The sequence below is a fragment of the Lathyrus oleraceus genome, chromosome 2 (assembly GCF_024323335.1).
Source record: "Lathyrus oleraceus cultivar Zhongwan6 chromosome 2, CAAS_Psat_ZW6_1.0, whole genome shotgun sequence".
In the NCBI taxonomy this organism is placed as follows: Eukaryota; Viridiplantae; Streptophyta; class Magnoliopsida; order Fabales; family Fabaceae; genus Lathyrus; species Lathyrus oleraceus.
The window spans coordinates 69,876,070-69,893,716 of NC_066580.1; positions in this window are offsets into that span (position 1 = coordinate 69,876,070).

The following is a 17,647-nucleotide window of genomic DNA, read 5'->3' on the forward strand; positions in this document are numbered from 1 at the left end:
ATCATCTCCATTTGACCAACACATAAAACGTTAGGTCTCAGTGTATTTCAAAATAGTCAGATGAATTGACTGATCAACTTCTCAAGTCCACAACTCATAACTTGATGAATTGATGATTGAGGGCACTCAAATAAGTTCAAATATGCATGAAATGATGAATTATAGAACTTCCCTTGATTGTATTTGACCATGAGTTGAAGTTGCTTCAAGAGCAAGGCATTGTGGATGATCAGATGAACTAGGGCTTCCTTGAGACACAAACCTCAACCCTTTGACTTGCTTTGATCAAAATGATGAATTGAGATGCTAGGGAGGCATATTTGATGGATGAGAGCTTTGGGGACCATTTCCATGTTTGCCTTCATCTTCTCTTGGCCATACCTTTGTACTCATGATCTCCTAGAGGCTTTGGTCCTTGTGATTGCTCAAGTTACAAACAAAAGATGTTAGTGACATATTTTTGTGCTTTTGGCTAGTAAATAAAATGAGAAACGCAATGATATACAAACCAAGCATGCTTGGTGATCTCAAACCATTCACAAGAGGTCCCACCCAAAGGCAAGGGGAACCAAGATGCTTATGATCCTTGAGGCAATACAAATGCCATGTTATGATGCCATGAGGGATCTTAGGGACAAAATTAAGGTCTTACACCTTTGTGGATAGTTTTGCTGTATTGGCATATTCCCTAATACATGCATCTCTGAGTCAGCTCGAGTTTTTCCATTGATTTATTTTCATGGAATTCCCCTCGTGTCTCTCAACAAGTTCTAAGCCGTGACCTGCTCACGCTTTTTATTCCCTTTCTTATCCCCATTAGAGTCCCCGGAGTCTCTGTCCCATTGAGTGTATTACCCATATGGATTGTCAATTTCTCCAGATTTCTTTTCTTCTTTATGGACACATATCCCCATAGAGTATTTCCTTTTTGCATACATGCATTTGTATCATGAGGTCTCTTAGGGACCAAAATTCGTCTCTTTGTTATTATTTAAGCCCATTCTACCTCGTCGAGACGAAGATTGTAACCTTCACTTCTCCGGCTAGAATGACCTTAAATAGGGGCATCTGTAAGACCCTAATTTTGACCCTAAGATCCCTCATGGCATCATAACATTTGCATTGGCATTGCCTCAAGTATCATAAGCATCTTGGCTCCTTACCTTTGGGTGGGGACCTATTGTGAGTTGGTTTGGGATCACCAAGCCTACTTGAATTGTATATCATTGCTTTTCTCATTTTTATTTACTAACCAAAAGCATAAAAATATGTCACTAACATCTCTTGGGTGTAGCTTGAGCAGTCACAAGGTCGAAAGCTTCTAGGAGACTCTATGTGCATTGATTTGGTCAAGAGAAGGTAAGAGAAATCATGGCAATGGTTCCCAAATCTCTCATCCATCAAATATGCCTCCCAAGTATCTCACTTCACCATTTTGATCAAAGCAAATCAAGGGGCTTGAGGCTTGTTTCCCAAGGAAACCCTAATTCATTTGTTCATCAACTATGCCTTGCTCCTGAAGCAACCTCAGCCCATGGTCAAATTCAATCAAGGGAAGTTCTTTAATTCATCATTTCATGAATATTTGAGCTTATTTGAGTGTCCTCAATCATCAATTCATCAAGATTTGAGGTATGGACTTGAGAAGTTGATCAGTCAATTCATTTGATTATTTTGAAGTACACTTAGACCTAACTTTTTATGTGTTGGTCAAATGGAGATGACCCTAAGAGAACAAATGTTATTAAGAATAATATGAACAACTTTCATGTTCATCAAAAATTTATTTGAAGCTTGGAAGGTCATCATCCATTCCAAGACATTATAGGTCATTTTGACTGAACCCCTAATTTAGGGTCAACTTTCTAAGGACATAACTCATTCATTTTTCATGATTTGTAGGTGGGATCAAATTCATTGGAAAGCTTAATATGTCTACTTCAAATGTTATGTTAATAAAAATTGCAAAATCTCAAAAGAAATACATGTGATAATGCAAAACATTATAGGTCACTTTGGACCAAATGCATTGAAATGTGAAAAAGTCCAACTTCAAGTGCCCATAACGTCTTCATCAAAAATCCAAATGATTCAAAATTTAAGTCCAAATTGATTGTCTTGAAAAGATCTACAACTTTTATGTTGAAGATTTTGTCATTTGGAGCTTGCATCATTAAAACAGAAGGGCTTGAACTTTGGCCAATTTTAAAAATTTCACATATGCATGTTTTGCACCCTACACTTCAAGTTCAATTTTCATTAATTTCCAAGGACCAAATGGAGTTTGATCAACATAACATTTGTTCCTTATGCAACAAGCTTTCCAACCATTACTCATAAGGTTGCATTTTTATTTTGGACATTGGATTTTCGAAGGCTTCAATGAAATAGTGCATTTTGTGAAAATTATTTCAATTGCCATGCATGAGTTCATACATTTTTACTAGTTTTTGATTCGATAAAACTTTTAGGTTTTTGTTTGCTTCCTAACCATTCCTTTGGATAAATAGAAGTGCGGTGGCGGCTAGACTTGTATGGTTTACCTTAGATTTAGTCAATATCTCTAATGGTAACGAATACCCCGCTACAAGATGCAGTCAAGAAATACTTCGCCTAAAAATAAAAACAGAATAGCTTGCTAAGTTGAAAACCTGAAAGGGCGGCTTAGGCAAAAATGAGTGTCTCGGTGGATTAAAAACCCGAAAGGGCGGTCCAGGCAAAAGTTAGAGACATGAAAAATAAATATATATATCCCGCTAGATTGAGTACCTCACGCTGGGGCAATCTAGGCAAAAATTAGGGATTTGGCAAGTAACTGCATCTTGACAAGACTTTGCTCTATAGCTGTCTTCTGCCGAAGATTCTCGCTCAGTCATCGTCAACTGAAGTTTCAAATACATTGGATTCAGAGTTGGTGGAGAAATGGTCATTATGTTCAATGTATCCCTTTTTCCAATATATATCACCAATTTCAAATTTGTAAAGATCCATGGAGTCTTGCCATTTGAGGACCACCATTCTATTAAATAAATTTGAGCCTTTATCCCATTCTTGGCACTCTTACCTGTTTCTATTTAACAAATGTTTGCATGTTTTAATTGATAAATATAATTGTTTTAAACAAATGAAGTTTTATAAATTGTTTTAAACAAAATGAATATCCATAATGACTAAAAGGATATTGAAACGTCTTCAATGCTCTCCCAAGGATAGTACGATTTCTAAAAGGGTAAGACATTTGTTCATGTTCTGGCATGTTTATACCCTCTTCATCAGCCTTCGGTTGTTTCCTCATCAAGAAGTTGTCTAAAGCAGTTGGTGAAGGGGTGTGCTTCCTTTTTCATCCCCTGCATGTCACGATTCCCTTAGCCAAGACAGTTCCCTTTGAGAATTGCTTGCAGCTTATCCCCAGCAAGCTGCCTGATCCAAAGATAATAATTTGTATCCCCTATGAGTTTGAAGATTTCTTCTAAGAGTTAAGAGATGTTGAGGAAGATGTGGTGTTTCTTTCCCCAGCAGAGCAATTTGTTCTCTCTCCCTTTAGTAGAGATATCTCTCTGACGGTTAAAAGAAATTGTTTGATGGGTACCTGTTTGGCATTAGTTCCCCAATAGAGTTTCTTCTACGACATGCCTTATTGATATTCAGATACCTGTTCCAAAACTGATGAGAAGTCCCTGGCATTTGGAAGTTATGACTTCCCCTATCCACAGCGGTGATCGATGTCTTCCTATACCTGATGCATCCTCACCAGAACTGATTTCTCTTGTGGGCCCTGACCTTTTGGCTGAGATGTTATGCCAGATATCTGTTCGAGGCTTATGAGCCTGTTTATGTTAGATATGTTTGTCTGTCAATATTAATCATACACGAATCACGCATATACATGCATAATCATAACATTCAGATATTCATGATTGCATTCTTTGCCATATATCTTTGCTTGTTATCTCCTGCTATTGGTGAAATGTTCTTCCCCAAGAAGACGTTTGTGTCTGATCTCTCCATATAGAGTCAGCCCCATAATTAGAAAGTTTCTACCTTTCCTTCTTTCTTTCCCACTGAGTTATGTCCTCGTGGATGATTATTGTTTTAGTTTCCTCCCAGTTGTGTATCGGGTTGGAATTACTCCCCTGAGTTATATCCTCATCAGGTTGAGTCTTGTTTGATTGTGTCTTTCTAGTTTGTTCCTAGATTGACTCCTTTCTTGTTATCCCCTGCAGTTCCCTGTGGTTTAGTTGTTCAATTGCTCAATAACTAGTAATTGTTCATCCTTTTCCCCAGCGAACTTTGTGGCCTTCTACCCAGTAACCGGTAGTTGTAAGTCTTATTTCTGTGGTTTTCCACCCAGTAACCGGTAGATGTAATCCCCTCTTTGTTGGTTATCTTCACCCAATACTCGATATTGATATTCCTTCACTTTTTGAGTATACCACCTGGTAGCTGTTGATATATCTCTTTGGTAATGATCGTTTCTCTTTCTGATTGGTCATCGTTTTATACCCAGTATTCGGTATCTCGATGTCCTTTCTTTTCGGTTGATTTATCCTTCATTAACCCAGTAACCGGTTGTGGATAATCTTCCATGCGAGTACGTTATCTATGTTATGACGGTAATAGATGATATATCTCATGCGCTCTTCAGTCGAAGTCTTTCTCTTCCCCAGTTGAGTAAGATTCGTATTTCTTGTGAAATCGAATGTCCATCCTGTAAGTTGAGTTTGCTTTGTCATCCCTCCTTTCGGATGATGAGTGTTTTGGATATATTCCCAATTCACGCCTGGTAGGTCACCTATTATATGCCCAGTAACCGGTATCCCTGGTGTTCCTCCCTTTTGTTCCCTATTATGACTTTTTGTCCCTTGTGGATTCAGATTCTCCTGAGTTGAGATGTGCCTTTTGGGTCCTCCTCAGATGTTTCGGATGATTGATATCTCTCACCCTTATACCGGTCTTAGATATTCTTTCTCCCTGAGCATGTTGTTCTCCCACCCGGTAACCGGTGTTTTGATGACATGTCTCTCTTCGAGTTTATTACCCAGTAGCCGGTAATATCTCGTTGATTCCTTCCTCAGCTGACTCCTTTGTGGACATCCTCGTCTGAGTCCGGATTTTTATCCGAAGTATCCTTTGTGGATAGTTGTGCTGTATTGGCATATTCCCCAATACATGCATCTTTGCGTCAGCTCGAGTCTTTCTATCGATTTATTTTCATGGAATCCCTTCGTGTCTCCCAGCAAGTTTTCAAGTCGTGACCTGCTCACGCATTTTTCTTGTTTTCCCCTAGAGTCTCTGTCTCCCTAGTCAGTGTGTTACTACTATGGACCCTCAGTTTCTTCTGATTTCTTTTCCTTTGTGGCAATTATTAAACATGATGATTTTATTTTTGCATACATACATTTGCATCATGAGGTCTCTTAGGGACCAAAATTCGTCTCTTTGGTATTATTTAAGCCCATTCTACCTCGTCGAGAAGAAGATTTTAACCCTCATATCTCCGGCTAGAATGACTTTAAATAAGGGCATCTGTAAGACCCTGATTTTGACCCTAAGATCCCTCATGGCATCATATCATTTTCTCAATGCATTGCCTCAAGGATCATAGCATGTGTGGCTCCTTAACCTTAGGGTTGGGACTTGTGTGAGTGGTTTGAGACCACCAAACATGCTTGTATTGTATATTCTTTCTTTTCTTATTTTTTTACTAACGAAAAGCACAAAAATTTGTCACTAACTCTTTTGTTTTGCAGCTCAAGTGATCATGTGCTCCCATGCTCCTATGAGGCTCATAAGCCCAATGAAATTGCTAGATGAAGATGAGAAAAAGCATGAATATGGTCCACAAAGCTCCTAATCATCATATATGTCTCCCAAGCATCTAAATTTGTCAATTTGATCAAGATAACCCAAAGGGCTTGAGGATTGTTTCCCAAGGAAACCCTAATTTCATTGAGCCTCAACTGTGCCTTGCTCATGAAGCAACCTCAACCTATGATAAAATTTAATCAAGGGAAGTCCTTTCATTCATTATTTTATACATACATGAGATTATATGAGGATCCTCAATCATTCGTTCATCAGGATTTGAAGTTTAGCCATGAGAAGTTGACAAGTCAAGTCATCTGACTAAACCGAGGATTACTGAGACACGACTTGTGATGTGTTTGTCAAATGAAGATGACCCCAAGATAAACAATGTTCTTATGAACCATATGAACAACTTTCATGTTCATCAAAAATCCATTTGAAACTTTGAAGGTTATCATTAATTTCAAAATATTATAGGTCATTTTGACTGAAACCCTAATTTTGGGTCAACTTCCCAAAGACCTAACTTCTTTAACTTTTATGATTTTGAGATGAGACCAAATTTATTGGAAAGCTTAAGATGTATACTTAAAATGTTATGTTGGAAAAAATTTCATAATCCTAAAATAAGCACCTGTGATAATACAAAACATTATAGGTCACTTTGGACCTAAGTCATTGAATTTGAAAAATGCCCAACTTCAAGTGCCCATAACATTCTCATGAAAAATCCAAATGATGCAAAATTTAAGTCTAAATTAATCATCTTGAAAACCTCTACAACGTTTAAGTTGGAGGTTTTTCCATTTGAGCCTTGAATCATTGAAATAGAAGGGCTTGAAGATGCTTTCTTTTGCTAAAAAAATTCAAAGGAGAACCTAGACATGTTTTGTACCCAAACCTTCACAACCAGTTTTTGTAAATTTCTAATTTCCAAATTAAATTTTGCCCAACATGACTTTTGTTCCCTTTTTCAAGGGCTTTCCAACCATTACTCACATTAATTTTTTGGACTTTCCATGAGTGAGTTTCGAAGAGCTTTATGTTTATGTTCATTTTTGCATTTCACTTTATAACTTTATGTGCAAGCTATTTCCATCCCAATTGCACATCCAATTCACTTCCTTGAGGTATCAGCATTGTGTATCACCCATTATTGGGCCTTACATGCGCCTGTACAGGCCCATGCAAGGAGGATTCAAACTTCATGCACACGAGGGAAGCATTGCCTTGGATGACATTCCAACTATAAATAAGTGTGCATTCTTATTCAAATGGAAACCAAGTGGAGACTTGAACTGCTGCTGAATTGAAATCCAAACCCTCACTAAAGGAATTTTCAGTTTTCTATTTCTCTTTTAAGCTTGAATTTTAACATCATTAGTTGATCTTCAAAGCTCAATTCCTTAACCTAGCATCACCATCACACTTCCAGAGCAAAAGTAGATCAAGAGCTTGAAGGATTCATGTTGTTTGAAGCTACAATTCAGAGGTAGAACCTCAAACTTTTTTTATTTAGATCTTGCAATACAATGTGAATTCCTTTGGTTTATGCTATTTTTTTAAGTCCTCTCACATGACGCACGCCATTGGTGGTCTTAATTTTGCAAATCATGCCATTTCAGTTCATGCACCGTGATCTTCAAGCTCACGTTTCTCTCTAAATATGAACTGTGAGGATGATCCATGGTTCCAGGGGTGATGTACGTCACCTCAACTTCATTTTGATGTCTTCATTTTTCTTTTTCATTGAGATCTATTTTCCTGCGCGTGGTGGCCGGAAACTGTTAGATCACCGGAGAAGATGGTGGTTTCCACCACCATCCTCATGTGTTGGAGTCCCAACCATTGGATCATGCTTCAACGTTTTAATCTCACGCGTCCAATGTATTGACTTATTTTAAATCTTTGTGTTGCGCGTTTGACCAAGGATCACCATGTGACCGCGCCTCTGAGCCCTTGATACCTTGCCACGTCAATTAATGAAGTGATCTTGTGGCTGCGCGTTTTTTTTATTTTCCTTATTTTATTTAAATTTCAGTTAATTCCTTTTATTTTCAAAAATTCATAAAAATCTTATTTGAAGTCACAAAAATATGAAGCCATTGCCAAAAAATTTCTTGAAAAATCTAGTTTCATATTTTGATTTTTAATTATTTTTGTGACTTCATTTAATATTTTTTGTAAATTATTTGGTTTTTATTAGTTTTAATTCATTTTAAAATACTTTTTGATATTTGAAAAATCCAAAAAAAAATTCCTAACACCTATGGATCATGATAAGTCAATGAAAAATAGTCTCATCAATTTCTTATTTGATTTGAGATTTATTTGAGATTTTAATTCATATTGTGTTATTTGTTATTGTTTTTAATTATTTTTAAATAGTTTCTGATTTCAAAAATTGTTGAGAAAATTTGTCAAAGCTTGTTTGACCATGTTAAACCTATGAGGATTTAATTGGACTTGTTGAAGTTGACTTGAATTGAATTTGAGGTTTGACCATATTTTGTGTATTTTATTTTTCATTTATTTTTAACTTGTGTTTATTTGCCTATAGTTTTATTGACCGGCCTCAGATAGGTGTGACTACTACATTAGTCCACATACGATTGCTTAACATAGCGCTACATTGTCTTATGACAAACTAACATAACTTCACTAATTACTAACTTTAATTTGAGCATTTAATTTCTTGCAATTTACTTTAATGCAATTTACTTTCTTGCTCAGTTATTCATATTGCTTTTTACTTTGCTCGCTTGAGCACATATTTTATGTTTATGCCATTTTCCTTTTGCTCATTTGAGCTCATTATTGTATATAAATATATTGTTGTCTTGTGTTTGTTTTGTGTGAACCTAATGCAAAAAGAAGAAATGACTTAGAATTAGGATATACCTATGCTTAAAGGAGTTCAAGAGTAACTAGGCCTCATGCCTTTAGAATGCTAAATGTGTTGAAGAGCAACTAGGTCCCATGCCTTTAGAATGCTAAAATTCAAAGTTGATCTCAAAGGACTTCTCATCCAAACTTATTCTTTGTCCATTCCCCTTATTGTGTTGTGAACTTTTTGAGGTTTGTTCTTGTATGATAGGGACTTCACCTTGAGATTGTGCAAAGAGGACCATTGTCATGAGTAGCCAAGTTAAGAGAGACAAGCCAAATGGAGATCCTAGGAGCTTGAATCTGTAATGGTTTGATTGCTTGACTGTGTTTGCTAAGTCCAAATGAAAGGAGCATCTTGAATCATCTTTATGATTTCAAGAAAGGGAACTCCAAGGGTTTTATCTTCTTCCTCTTATCTTTGTATGCTTTAGGACTAGCCCTTCTCTTCTTATCCTCACTCTAACCCAAGCCAAAAATCTTTTATTCCGAACTTTGACACCTTTTTCAAATTAGAAACCTAGGCCTTAATACTTTGACTTTTCAAACTCTTTTTATCAATACTCATTGTGAATAAATCTTAATCCAACTTTGACTTCATTTTTTAAATAAATCTAACTTGTAAATACAACTCACTTTAAGTTGTTTTTGTGGTTCCAATGGCCACCTTTTTAAAACTTTTTCATAAACATTAGTCATAGGTTTGAGTTATCATAGTGGTTGATGTAAATCTCACCTTATCCTTAGTGATTGGATTATAAGTCTTCCATACTTATTATAGGGTTAACCCCTCACTAATATGTTGAAGCTCTCCTCACATGGTGAATTGTTGGTTTAGGTTGAGTTTTCTTCCTTTGATAACAAAGGACCTTAAGGCTTTTGATCAAATCAATTCACCAATCTTTGAGATTTTTACCCCGAACTACGAGGTTTTGATCATACCTTTGTGATGGTACGTAGGCAATGGGTTCCTCCATTCATACAACAAATTTGTAAATATAATCTATTCTCTTCTCATCCCTCCAATCTTTTGCACATATTTTCACAAATACCAACGTACAACACATATTTGCAAAAAGGGTTCCCTTAGAGTACTAAGGATGTTTTGGGTGCGTAAAACCTTCCCATTTCATAACCAACCCCCTTACCTAGATCTTTGACAGTTTTATTAGTTTTTGATTTGATAAAACTTTTTACTTGGCTTTTGTTCACTCTTTAGCCTTTCCTTTGGACAAATAAAAGTGCGGTGGCGACTCGAATTGTATGTTTACTTTTGGTTTAGTCAATAAACCTAAAGGTAACGAAAACCCCACTACAGCGGCTTAGGCAAAAATGAGCGTCTCAGTGGATTGAAAACCCGAAAGGGCGATCCAAGCAAAAATTAGAGACATAAATCAGAAAGAAGTTCCCAATAAGTTGAGTACCCCACCTTGGGGCAACTTATGCAAAAGTTAGGGATTATGGCAAGTAACTGCATTCTGCTGATCTTCAGTGACTTTGAAGACTTGTTTGAGCACAAGGGTTGAAATCGATTCATCACCCCAGTAGTAGTCAAGGGCACAGTGGATATCAAGAGTTGGTAGAGGGATTAAGGATCATTTGTATTCAATGTAACCCTTTTCCATGTAAATTACCATTTTCAACTTTGTAAAAATCTATGGAGTCTTGTCAGTTACAGACTACCATTCTATTAAATAAAGTTGAGCTTAAATAAAGTTGAGTCAATGTAACCCTTTTATTATGATCATTTTGAAATTAAATTTTCAAATCAAAATCATGTTTTCTTTAATATATAAAAGCAAGAACTTTTCAAAGCAATTAAAATGAATATCAACAACATTTTGATGGATAGCAGGTCCTTAAGTGTGAAACATCAGAGGTTCCCCAGGAACTTAACCCTTGGGGTATCCCTAGACATTTGTGTTGATTCAATTCCTCGGCGGAGTGTTTGATCCTCAGTGGAATTTCTTTCCTTGTCCCTAGCTGATTTGATTGATTCAGATACCTTACGGCGTGTTGTTCCCCCGACAAAGTTTGTGCCTTCCCTAGCAAAGTTCGTATTTCCTTAGCAGGGTTGATCTTCAGAGTGGTTGATCTTCCCCGGTAGATCGATTTGGTATCCCCACCAATCTCTATTCAACTTGCTCCAAGTCAGAGTTTCCTCCTGGTTTCTGAGCAGCTTTTATGATTTTTCTCTGTAGGGTTGTCTCCCATTTTTATGGTGTTGACCTAAAATTCCCCACAAATTGGATGTTCTATCCTCAACAGACCTCCTCCTTCCCCAGTTAGGTTTGAACCTTTGGGATATTGATCTCTCTATTCTCCAACAGTTGTCTTCATATTTTGTCGATTGACCGAGGATTGTACCGGTGGTTCAATTTCTTTGCCACACCTTTGTATCCTTTGTGATCATTTTATCAGCATAATCATCATATATATTGTAGCAGGGTATTCGTTACCTTTAGATTTATTGAATAAATCAAAAGTAAATCATACGATTCGAGTCGCCACCGCACTTCTATTTATCAAAAGGAAAGGTTAGAAAGCGAACAAAAACCGAGAAGTTTTATAAAAAAAAACTAATAAAAATGTCAGAGATCTGGGTAAGGGGGTTGGTTATGAAATGGGAAGGTTTTAAGCACCCAAAACATCCTTAGTACTCTAAGGAAGCCCTTTTTACAAATGTTGTATGGTAGGTTGGTATTTGTGAAAATATATTTGTGCAAACATGATTGGGGAGATGAGAAAAGAATATACAAGTTATTTACAATTTTGCGTTTGAATGGATAAGCCCATTGCCTGCGTACCATCTTAAAAGGGTAGGATCAAAACCTTGTAGTTCGGGGTAAAAATCTCAAAAGAAGTTGGTGAATTGATTGGTCAAAAGCCTTAAGGTCTTTTGTTATCAAAGGGAGAAAACTCAACCCCAAACCACAAATCCACCATGTGAGGAGAGCTTCAACATGCTAGTGAGGGGTTAACCCTATAATAAGCATGGAAGACTTATAATCCAACACTAAGGATACAGGTGAGTATTATATCAACCTCTATGATAACTCAAACCTAATAGTTAATGTTTATGAAAAGCTTTAACACAAATGGTCATTGGAACCATAAAAACAATTTGGGTGAGTTGTATTTACAAATGAAAAGTATTCACAAAATAAGGTCAAAGTTGACTTAAGATTCAATTCAAAATAAGTGTTATGAAAAGGGTTTGAAAAATCAAAGGCATAGTGCCTAGGTTTCTAATTTTGAAAGCAATGTTAATGTTTGCACAAAAAGTTTGGCTTGGGTTAGAGTGGAGAGAAGAAGAGAAGGGCTAGGTCCTAAACATGCAAAGATGAGGGAAGAGGAATAAAACCACTTAGAGTTCCTTTCTTGAGATCATAAAGATGATCCAAGTTGCTCCTTTCCTTTGGACTTAGCAAGCAACAAGCAATTAACTCAAACAATCAAGCAAGTATTCAATCAAGCTCCTAGGAATCTTCCAATTAGACTTGTTTCTCTCATTTTTAATGCTCATGACAATGGTCCTTCTAAGTAGCTCAAGTTTGGGATACCTATGACAAGAACACATAAATCAAAAAGTTCCACAATGCAATAAAAAGAATGGACAAGAGTGAGTTTAGAATTAGGGGTCCTTTCAATGTCATCTTCAAGATTAAGCATTCTAAAGGCATGAGGCCTACTTACTCTTCAACATATTTAGCATTCTAAAGGCATGAGGCCTAGTTGCGCTTGAAACTCCATTTAGCATAGGTAAGGTCCTAAATCTAAGTCCTTTCTCCATTTGCATTGGGTTCACACAAACAAAACAAAACAAGCACAAGGCAATAGTATATACACAATAATGTGCTCAAGTGAGCAAAAGGCAAATGACATAAACATAAACATGAGCTCAAATGAGCAAAGGGCAAAGACAAATGAATTAATGAGCAAGAAATTCAATTTCATTAAAGTAAATGGCAAGAATTAAATGCTTGAATTAAAAGTTAGTGATTAGTAGTTAGTGTTAGTGTGCCATAAGGCAATTTAGCGCTATGTTAAGCAATCGTAAGTGGACAAATGTAGTAGTCACACCTATCTGAGGTCCGTCAATAAAACTATAGGCAAATAAACACAAGTTAGAGATCATGACTAGTAAGCCAAGCTCCTACAACTTGCCATGCCAAAAGAAAAGAAGAATGACCTTGTTATGGATTTAGGTTTTTTGCTTGACCAAGAAGCAACCTATATTTAATGCAAAGCAATTCACTTGATCTTTGATCAAGATGAATTTGATTTGGATCAAAGAAGGTTAAGCCTCTCATATGTCAAGGCTAACCACCAATCATTAACTCATTGGTCAAAAAGAAAAAAAGAAGAAGAAGAAGATGGAAATGGAATGTACATAACTGAAATTCAAATGACATAAGTAAAACACATTGATCAAACATGAATGGAATCAACATCAATCAATGGTAAACAGAAGTGAAATGAAGATTAGAAGTCAAGAAATAATAAAAATATTTTTGGTATTTTTGGAATTAAAATAATACTTGAAATAAAAATGAACAAAATAAAGGTCAAACTTCAAATCCAATTCAAATCAACTTGGAAAAGTCCAAATGGATCATCATGAGTCTAACATGATCAAAAAAGGTTTGACAAAAATTTTCATCATTTTTTAAAACAGAAACTAATTTTAAACAATTAAAAATGAAGAAAAATAACATAATTGGACTAAAATCTCAAATAAATCTCAAATCAATTAAGAAATTAATGAAAATATTTTTCATAGATCCATCATCATCCAAAGATGTTAAGAAAATATTTTTGGCATTTTTGAATATCAAAAGGTATTTTAAATGAATTAAAAACAATCAAAAATGAAATAATTAACAAAAAATATTAAATGAAATCACAAAAATAATTAAAAGTCATTTTTAGAAACTGGAATTTAAGAGAATTTTTTTGCAATTGGTCCCATATTTTTGTGATTCCAAATAAAGAAGTTATGAATTTTTTAATATAAAATGGAATAAAATTAAATTAAAACAGAAATTAAAAATAGCAAAAATCCTAAGGCGTCAGATCCACTTTATTAATTGACATGGCTGATCTGGTGGATGAGAAGCGCGCGGGCATTGTGAACCTTAGTGAACAACGTGGCACATGGTATTAAACAAAGTCATAACAATGGAGCGCTAGGATTAGATCTGGAAACATAAATCCAATGGCTGAGGCTAGGACACGTGGGGACGGTGGTGGAAACCACCGTCTTCTCTAGTGAGAAGGCCAGTTCCGTCCACTAGTTGCAGGTTTTCAAACGTCAACCATAGCACGCAATCTATATACCATTCGAAAGCTAGGGTGATGTAAATCACCCTTGTGACCTTAGTTTTTGCTTAAGACTCTCATAGAAGGAGAAATCTGAGATGGAGAAACAAGGTACTCAATCTGAACTTGTTCAATTCACAAAATTAAGATCACAAACCAATTGCCTCTCACATGAGGACTTTAGAGATGCCAACCAATACAAAAAATGTTCAGTATCCAAGGAGATTCGAAGGAAAACAGTTTGAGGGAAAACCTTTGAAGTGATGTTTGTGTGAGCTTGATCCAATCCAAATCTTCAGTGCAGCTTGATCTTTAAGTAGCAAGGAAGCAAGGCTAAGGAATTTGGAAGCCAAAGATCAACCAATGAAGTTAAAATTTGAGCTAGAAAAATGGAGAAAAAATTCAGAATTCCTTTAATTGAGGGTTGGGGATTCAGTTGTGCAGATCCTCAGGCGCCTTTAGGTTAGCTTCAAATGAAGCAAGCATGTGTATTTATAGCCAAGGCTGATGCAATGCAATGAAGAACTCATGTGTGCATGAACTTGGGTCCTCCATGCATGGGCTTGTACAGGTACATGTGAGACCCAAACTCAATTGCATTTGAGTGCTAATCATAAAACAAATGGATTTGGACGTGCAGATGGCGATGCATTGGCTTGTGCACAAAGATTTGACATGGTTTCCATAAATGATCACAAAACTTCACCTCTTCGAAAATGCCATTTGCAAAACTGAAACACAGGTATGTGGGTAATGGTTGGAAAGCTCTTGACATAAGGAACAAATGTTATGTTGATCAAAAGTTCATTTGGAGTCTGGAAAATATTGAAAACTGGCAATGAAGTTCAAAGTACAAAACATGTATATGGAAATTTTGCCAAAATGGACCAACTTCAAGCCCTTCTGTTTCAATGATGCATGCCTTAAATGACAAAACCTTCAACATAAAAGATGTAGATCTTTTCAAAACAATCAATTTGGACTTACAGTTTACATCATTTGTATTTTTTATGAGAGAGGTATGGGCACTTGAAGTTGAATATTTTCACATTTCAATGACTTTGGTCCAAAGTGACCTATAATGTTTAGTATTATCACATGTGTTTCTTTTAGGATTATGAAATTTTGTCCAACATAACATTTGAAGTAGACATCTTAAACTTTCAAATGCCCTTGGTCTAACCTTAAAATCGTAAAAATTGAATGAGTTAGGTCCTTGGGAAGTTGACCCAAAATTAGGGTTTCAGTCAAAATGACCTATAATGTTTTGAAATTAATGATGACCTTACAAGTTTCAAATGAATTTTTGATGAACATGAAATTTGTTCATATGGTTCTTAAGAACATTTTTTCTCTTAGGGTCATCTTTATTTGACAAACACATCAAAAGTTAGGTCTCTATGGATTTCAAAATAGTCAGATGATTTGACTGATCAACTTCTCAAAGCCAAACTTCAAATATTGATGAATGAATGATTTAGGACACTCACATAAGCTCATATATGCATAAAATGATGAATTAAAGAACTTCCCTTGATTGTATTTGGTCATGGGTTGAGGTTGCTTCATGAGCAAGCCACAATCAATGCACAATTGAATTAGGGTTTCCTTGGGAAATAATCCTCAAGCCCTTTGGTTTATCTTGATAAAATTGAAAAATTAAGATACTTGGGAGGCATATATGATGATAGAGAGCTTTGGGAACCATTGTCATGCTTGCTTTCATCTTCATCTGGCCATTTCAATGAGTATAGGGGCCTCCTAGGAGCCTTGGATCACATGACTGCTTAAGCTTCAAAACAAACAAAGTTAGTGACATATTTTTGTGCTTTTGGTTAGTAAATAAAATAAGAAAATAAATAATATACAATTCAAGCATGCTTGGTGGTCTCAAACCAACTCTCACAAGTCCCAACCCTAGGTAAGGAGCCAAGATGCTATGATCCTTGAGGCAAATGCAATGAGCAATGATATAATGCCATGAGGGATATTGGGGTAAAAATTAGGGTCTTACAGATGCCCCTATTTAAGGTCATTCTAGCCGGAGATATGAAGGTTAAAATCTTCGTCTCGACGAGGTAGAATGGGCTTAAATAACAACCAAGAGACGATTTTTGGTCCCTAAGAGACCTCATAATGCAAATGAATGTATGCAAAAGTTAATACTCTGTGGGGATATGGGTCCACAAAGGAAAAAAGAAACCAAGAGAAACTGAGAATCCAAAGGAGTAATACACTCACTAGGGAGACAGAGACTCTGGGGGAGTAAAGGGTAAAAATGCGTGAGCAGGTCACGACTTGAAACTTGCAGGGAGACACGAAGGGATTCCATAAAAATAAATCAATGGAAAGACTCGAGCTGACGCAAAGATGCATGTATTGGGGAATATGCCAATACATCAAACTATCCAGAAAGGATACTTCGGATAAAAAACCGGACTCGGATGGGGAGTATCCAGAAGGGGATTCAGCCGAGGAAGAAACAATGAGATATTACCGGTTATTCGGTAATAAGCTTAATGAGACATGTGATTAAAACACCGGTATAAGGGTGAAAAAGCAACATGCTCAGGGAGAAAGAATATCTAAGACCGGTATAAAGGTGAGAGATATCAATCGCCCGAACATCTGAGGAAAACCTAAAAGGTATGTTTCAACTCAGGAAAAATCTGACTCCACAGGGGACAAAAGTCATAATAGGGAGCAGAAAGGAAGGGACACCAAGGATACCAGTTACTAGGCATATAATAGGTGACCAACCAAGCGTTAATTAGGGAATATTTCCAAGACATTCATCATCCAAAAGGAGGGCTGAAGAAGCAGACTCGATTACAGGATGGACATTTGATCCCATAAGGAAATATGAATCTTACTCTCCTGGGGAAAAACAAAGGCTTCGACTGAGGAGCGCGTGAGATATATTATCTATTACCGTCAGAACGTAGATAACATACTCACATAGAAGATTATCCACAACCGGTTACTGGGTTAATAAAGGATAAATCGATCGAAAAGAAAGGACATCGGGATACCGGCTACTGGGTATAAAATGATGACCAATCAAGGGGAGAAAGAATCATTACCAAACATGGATAAATGAATGATGACTCGCTGGGGATACATTGACAAAAGCAACGATCCGGGAGATATATCACCGGTTACTGGGTGGTATACTCCAAAATGAAGGAATATCAATACCGAATATTGGATAAAGATAGCCAACAAATAGGGGATTACATCTATCGGTTACTGGGTAGAAAACTAAAGAAGAGAGTTCCCATTAGCGGTTAGGATGAACAACAATTGAGGTTTAACTCTGCACGGGGACAAAATGGGGTTTACAACTACCGGTTACTAGGTAGAAGACCACAGAAATAGGACTTACAACTACCGTCTACTGGGTAGAAAGCCACAACATCCAATCTAGTGGGGGGCAACAAATACTAGGAAACCAATCACCATTGAGGATCGAGGAAGTCACTACCAGGGATAAAGACCAACTGCTAGGGGAATAAGCAGGATCATCGGGGATCAGAGACCGCTGTTGGGAATAAGCAAAAGGTCACAATCACCAAAGCTGGGGATCTTCCAACAGTACACAAAGACAAGGATAAGATCAGTCATAGAAGAA